Source organism: Acomys russatus, chromosome 13, assembly GCF_903995435.1.
Source record: "Acomys russatus chromosome 13, mAcoRus1.1, whole genome shotgun sequence".
NCBI lineage: Eukaryota > Metazoa > Chordata > Mammalia > Rodentia > Muridae > Acomys > Acomys russatus.
The window spans coordinates 13140237-13146456 of NC_067149.1; the positions used below are offsets into that span (position 1 = coordinate 13140237).

Sequence of the window (6220 nt, forward strand, 5' to 3'; positions counted from 1 at the left end):
ACTTGACCCTGCCCTTTAGGTCCTGTGTCACCTTGTCTATCACTCCCCCTCCCCGGGGTTTCAGCTGTGAGATTCCAAGGCCCTCTTTGGCTTCTCTGGTCCAGGATCTTCCTCTCTCACCTGGAAACAGCTGTTGAAGCCCAGGTCTGTTGCCACAGGTGCTCTATAGGACTCAGGAACACCAGGCCACTTCTTTCCTTCCTTTCTTTTTTCTTTCTTCCTTCTTTCCTTCCTTCCTTTAAAAAAAGGCTTTTTTTTTTGAACAGCTTAAATTACTCTTTGAGAACTTTGTACATGCACACAACATATTTTGAGCCTACCTACTCTCAACTCCCCTCTCCCTCTACCTCATACACCCCAGCATGCCCCTTTCCCAGCTTTTTGATCAGTGATCCTAGCTGAAGTGTTGACTCGTCTTATTGACTTCATCTTGTGCGAGTAACCACAGGTGCTGTGACAGGTAACCACAACTGTGTGACAGGTAACCACAGGTGCTGTGTCATGTAACCACAACTGTGTGACAGGTAACCACAGGTGCTGTGACAGGTAACCACAGGTGCCCACAGCTGGGTAACAGGTAGCCACAGCTGTGTGACAGGTAACCACAGCTGTGTGACAAGTAGCCACAGGTGTGTGACAGGTAACCACAGCTGTGTGACAGGTAACCACAGCTGTGTGACAGGTAACCACAGCTGTGTGACAGGTAGCCACAGCTGTGTGACAGGTAACCACAGCTGTGTGACAAGTAGCCACAGGTGTGTGACAGGTAACCACAGCTGTGTGACAGGTAGCCACAGCTGTGTGACAGGTAGCCACAGCTGTGTGACAGGTAACCACAGCTGTGTGACAGGTAGCCACAGGTGTGTGACAGGTAACCATAGCTGTGTGACAGGTAGCCACAGGTGTGTGACAGGTAACCATAGCTGTGTGACAGGTAACCATAGCTGTGTGACAGGTAGCCACAGGTGTGTGACAGGTAACCATAGATGTGTGACAGGTAGCCACAGCTGTGTGACAGGTAACTATAGCTGTGTGACAGGTAGCCACAGCTGTGTGACAGGTAACCACAGCTGTGTGACAGGTAGCCACAGCTGTGTGACAGGTAACTATAGCTGTGTGACAGGTAGCCACAGCTGTGTGACAGGTAGCCACAGCTGTGTGACAGGTAACCACAGCTGTGTGACAGGTGAACACAGGTGTGTGGGAGGGAACAGGTTACCATAGCTGCTATGGGTCCATGAGTGCAATGGCCATGCCATGTTGAGAAGAGCAGTCACAGAATTCCTCCCCTTGCACTCTTACATTCTTTCTGCCCTCTCTTACGTGCTGTTCCCTGAGTCTTAGTGGGGCTGTTAGCAATGTCTCCTGCAGGGCTGAGCACCCAGTACTCTCTGTGCTAACGGTTGTTCACTGCAGAACCAAATCAGGTCACATTGCTCTAGAAGAAACTGCCTTGAGTCCAGTCATCAAGCGGTGGGGACCCCATTCAGCAAAGTGCACATGGAGCCTCTGCTGGTCTTCTTGTCCTGGCTGCTTCTGCCTCACTCACACGTACCCATGTGTGAGAATAACTGGGCAGCTGCTCATGTTTGAACTGTCAGAAGCACCTGGAGGCTTCTCAACAGATGGATTGCTGGCCCCTCCTCCATGGGTCTCGGATGGAGCCCATGAATCTGTAGTTCTAGCAAGTTCCTTGTGATGCTGAGCCACTGACAAATGGCTCATGTGGTAAGAAGGGCCACGTTAGTGTGAGTTAACAAAGCCTTGCTGTGTTCACACCACTCAGCGAGGGCAAAAACCATCCACAAAGCTTGCAAACCGTTAGATCCACTCATTCCTTCAACCCACCGAGTGGCCCTGCTGAAGTGTGAGCTTGGAGGACAGTTATGAAGAGCCAGGCACTTACCTCAGCGGTCGGCCTAGAATTCAGTTGCATGACAAGTGAGCTGTGAACATACTCCAGGTGTTGGCTGAGAGCTGAATCAAGAAATTTGTTGATCATGTCCCCTGGATGAGGAGGACTGGTGGCACTCAGAGGAAGGATAGCAGGCTACCAAGAAGAGACTTGATATCCTATGAGCAGATACAGGGGGAGGAGGTCCCCCTCAGTCACAGTCATAGAGGAGGGGAATAGGGGGACAGCGAGAGGGAGGGAAGAATGGGAGGTTACAAGGGATGGGATAACAATTGAGGTGTAATATGAATAAATTAATACAATATATTAATAAAAAAAGAAGTTTGTCAAATTCATCTTCAGTTTTGGGGGCCCTATAGCCCACCCCTCTCAGCGGTGACCTAAAAAAATGGAGAAGTCTGCATACTTTGTTTTTTTGGTTGACTGAAAAAAACGGCTAGAGATAGGATGGCCTGACATCAAATATCACTCTCCTGAAAGGAGATCCCCTGCAGATTGGGAGGCTATAAACTCTCAGGTAAGACATAAAGGTCTTAGTTAAAACAATTTTTTTTTTTTTTTAGAGTTTAGCTGTGGCTATAAATTGTGCTTACAATGGACACAAATGGTGTAATCTGATTACAGTCCATTCAACTATGACTTTTCATTTTTCATGAAGTTGGTAATTGCTTTGTTGTTGTATTTTCTCTGTTTATATAGGTTTCTTTGGACATCTAAGGTATTTCATTCCTTTCCAAGATATGTAAAATACCTTTCATACAGTTTTCTGATTGGTCAAACCTACTAAATAGTTTGTTGCTTTCATTTTGAGTTGTGTCGGCTTGGAATCTGTGTGTCTGCTGCTCCATCTTGTCCCAATTCTTTCAATGGCTTCTGCACAGCCTCATCCTGCCTCCCATAGTAAGACCCTGACATTCTCTAGGTCCCGCTCCATCCTGTTTGCTTATTAAATTCCATGAGGCTTTTTCTCCTTAACGGTCTCTGGCTTTGATAATGTGTATGTTCATTAGCTTTGTGAGAAATGGAGCCACAGAGGGAAATGTGAGGAGACTCAGGGTGCTGCTCTGACTCTCCTACTTCTGAGTGAGATGCCCCCCCCACCACCACCCCCATGCTTTGGGCTGCCTTTTCTGTCAAGGAGGAGCAGGATTCTTTCTGTATTGATGTTATTCTAAAACACAGCAGTGGGTCCTAGTGTAGGTTGCTTTTTATTTTATTTTATTTTATTTTATTTTTTAACTGAACTTCAATTTGGAGAGTTACTTTCTTTAATAGCACAAATTTTTTTTTTGTGGCCATGAGTTACCTTTCTTTTCTTCCTTCCTTCCTTTCTCCCTTTCTTTTCCACTTCTCCCCTCCTCTATTTCTACTTCTATCTCAGTCTTCTCTGCATACGTGCACACACATGCATGCACACATGCACACTCACACACTTTCTCCTGTGTTCTCATCTCTTCTTTCCTCCCTTTCTCTCTCTCTCTCTCTCTCTCTCTCTCTCTCTCTCTCTCTCTCTCTCTCTCTCTCTCTCTCTTTCTCGCGCGCTCTCTCTCTCTTTTATAGCATATTTCTACTGTTTTCTCTCTTTACTGTATAGGGAAAAGGCATCTTCTGAATTTGCTAATTTTGGGGGGCTTCTATTGTATTGTCCATATCTTTGGTCTTTTTTTTTCTTTATTACAAAAGTTGCTTTTTAAAATGTAGCCCAACTGTTGTGGTGCAGGTTTTTCTGCACTCAGCCTTCAGTGGTTCTGCATGGTCCCTGGTTTCTCCTTCATGCGGACTCTCTTTTGGCTTCATTGATGCAGTATTTTCTTTCATTTCTTGGAGAATGTTAGTTGTGTATTTTCGATGTTTTCCTCTGCTTTCCTTGTGATTTTTGCTTTTTCTAAATTCTCCTTTTGTTTGTTTACTTCTGGGTTTTTACACGGGGGAATTGCCCCCAGATGTCTGGCAATTGCTAATCGTCTGTTTCTATTTCCAAGTGAAGATGAAAAACCAAACCCACATCTGTGCAAGGAAGTAGAGTGTCATGGAAGGGGGTGTGGTGGGGATGGAGGAAAAGAGAAAGAAACAATGGTAGAACCCCAGCTACTTCCAGTGGGACCAACCCAGGCAGTAGATATCCTACTTGACCATCTTAGATGCTCTGGCCCAGGAGAACCCTCAGATAGCTACAGAACCAACCAGCATTCTACAGTGTGGTGGGTGCTGTTAGCTTACAGAATCCTGTGCAATAAGGTACTTGTTGTCTTAGGTCATTAAACTTTGAGGTGACTGTTATGCAGCAGTAAATAACCAAACAGCGACATGGAAAGCTCATCAGCTATGTCATGTGGTTGAATCCACAAATGGCTTCTTTCTGTACTTCATCCTGGTACTTTCTACTTCTGTGATAAATACCACAACCAAAAGCAACGGCGGGAGGAAAGGGCTGATTTCATCTTATACTTCCATGCCACTGTCCATCACTGAGGGAAGGCAGGGCAGGAACACAAGCTGGAATCTGGAGGCAGGAACTGAAGCAGAGACCAAGGAGGAAGGCTGCTTACTGACCTGTTCTCCATGGCTTGCTTAGTTTGTTTATAACAATCAAGGACACCCGCTGAGGCTTGGGGCTACTAATAGTTAGTTGCCCCCTCATGTTGACTAACAATCAAGAAAATGTTCCACAGATCCGACCACAGATAGGCCAATCTATGGGAGGCACTTCCTCAGCCGAGGCTCTTTCTTTCCAGACGTGTCTAGGTTTGTGTCAAGTTGACAAAAGCTAACTAGCACATGGGGTTTGGAGAATTATTAGCCCAGAGTGAACAAGTGACACCAGTCTCAGAGTCCAAGCTACAGCAGTGATGACCTCGTGTAGATCAAGAATGAAGTTTGGCACCATCTTGATCCTAATATCCAAATCCAGGATCATGGCGACAGAAACAGGCTTCAGCCAAAGTGTCTCTCTTCCCTAGGTCATCACCTGTCTTCCATCTTTAGTTGGTTTGTTGGTCTTTTTTGGGGAGGTGGGTTAATTAAAATTCCTTGTGCTATAATGTCCTTTCTAGTCACATGGTTCCCCAGGCAGACCTGCCAAAGACCTCTCAGAGTCTGTCTTGATCGCTTAGAGTGACTGGAGTTAAGATTCACAGATCCCACTACTGTGGCTCCCCACACACAGCCCCTGCTGTGGCCTCTGTTCTATACTTTCAAAAGCTACAACTTACAGACAAAGGCATGCGGTGACATGATTGAAAATGGAAGTGCTATCAGATGATAAGAGGAATTGACTGGACAACATAGATAAAACCGTATCACAAAATTAGGGGTGGGAGAGACAGCTTAGCCAGTAAAACATTAGCTATTTAAGGATGAGGTCCTAAGTTCTGTCTCCAACACTTAGAAGAAAGTTAGGGACACTGGTGTGTGGCTGTGATGCCAGCACTGGTGGGACAGAGACTGTAGGGTCCCTGAAGCTTGGTGGCTAGATAGTCTAGTCAAACCAGCAAGCTCCGGGTTCACCTTGACACTCAAAATAAGGTAGAGAGGGATTGAAAAGATACCTGCCATTGACCTCTGGCTTTCACATGCACGTGGCATCCCTGAGCACATACATATACATGCATGTGCATGCACAACTGTGTCATGTTATAAACAGATGACACAAACACACTCCTGTTGAGTGAGACAAAGTCCCTCCCATATCTCGCCAAACACACACTGAGACAGACTAATGAAAGAAATGAGCATGCTGTCCCACCGCTGCCTGGACCCTGCTCACTCTGCCTGGCTGTTGATGATTCTACATTCTTCAGGAAGCTGAAACTCCTAGCAAACCGTAGAGCATTGTGGGTGGGCACAATGGTGGGGACAGACCCTCCCAGAGAAGCATAGAGGTGCCTCATAGCAATTTATAATTTAAAAAACCCATAGACTCAGAGATTCTGGAAGTTTCAGGGGTGGGAAAAAACTTCACTGTGGTACAGAAGCACATGTAATAACATGTAACTAAAAGTCTATGAATCAGGTTCGGACTTGGGCTGCCACCTTGCAAGACATACCAATCCTACAGCGGCCCATCGCTACAGTTAGGGAAGGCAGCACAATGACTCCAAACGGACAGTGGCAGGGCCAAGGAAAGCATGTACATTTGTTTTCTGTTTCTAAAACAGGGTCTCAGTGTGTCTCTTTTATTTTGAAAATGAATAAAAAGGGAAAACGATGACTTGGTCTACAAAAAAAAAAAAAAAAAAAAAAAAAAAAAAAAAAAAAAAAAAGAAAGAAAGAAATGAAAAAGACAAACTGCAGAACGTGAGAAAG

At 45.5% G+C, this 6220-nt stretch overlaps 1 long non-coding RNA gene across 1 annotated transcript; it reads left to right on the forward strand.

Annotated features, from left to right (window-relative positions):
- Nucleotides 1–452: 452 nt before the first annotated feature.
- Nucleotides 453–1204, forward strand: LOC127196809 (uncharacterized). The gene is made up of 4 exons (XR_007831553.1): nt 453–546; nt 662–745; nt 809–871; nt 1124–1204. It is a non-coding gene; the product is annotated as an uncharacterized LOC127196809 (long non-coding RNA).
- The last annotated feature ends 5016 nt before the right edge of the window (nt 1205–6220 follow it).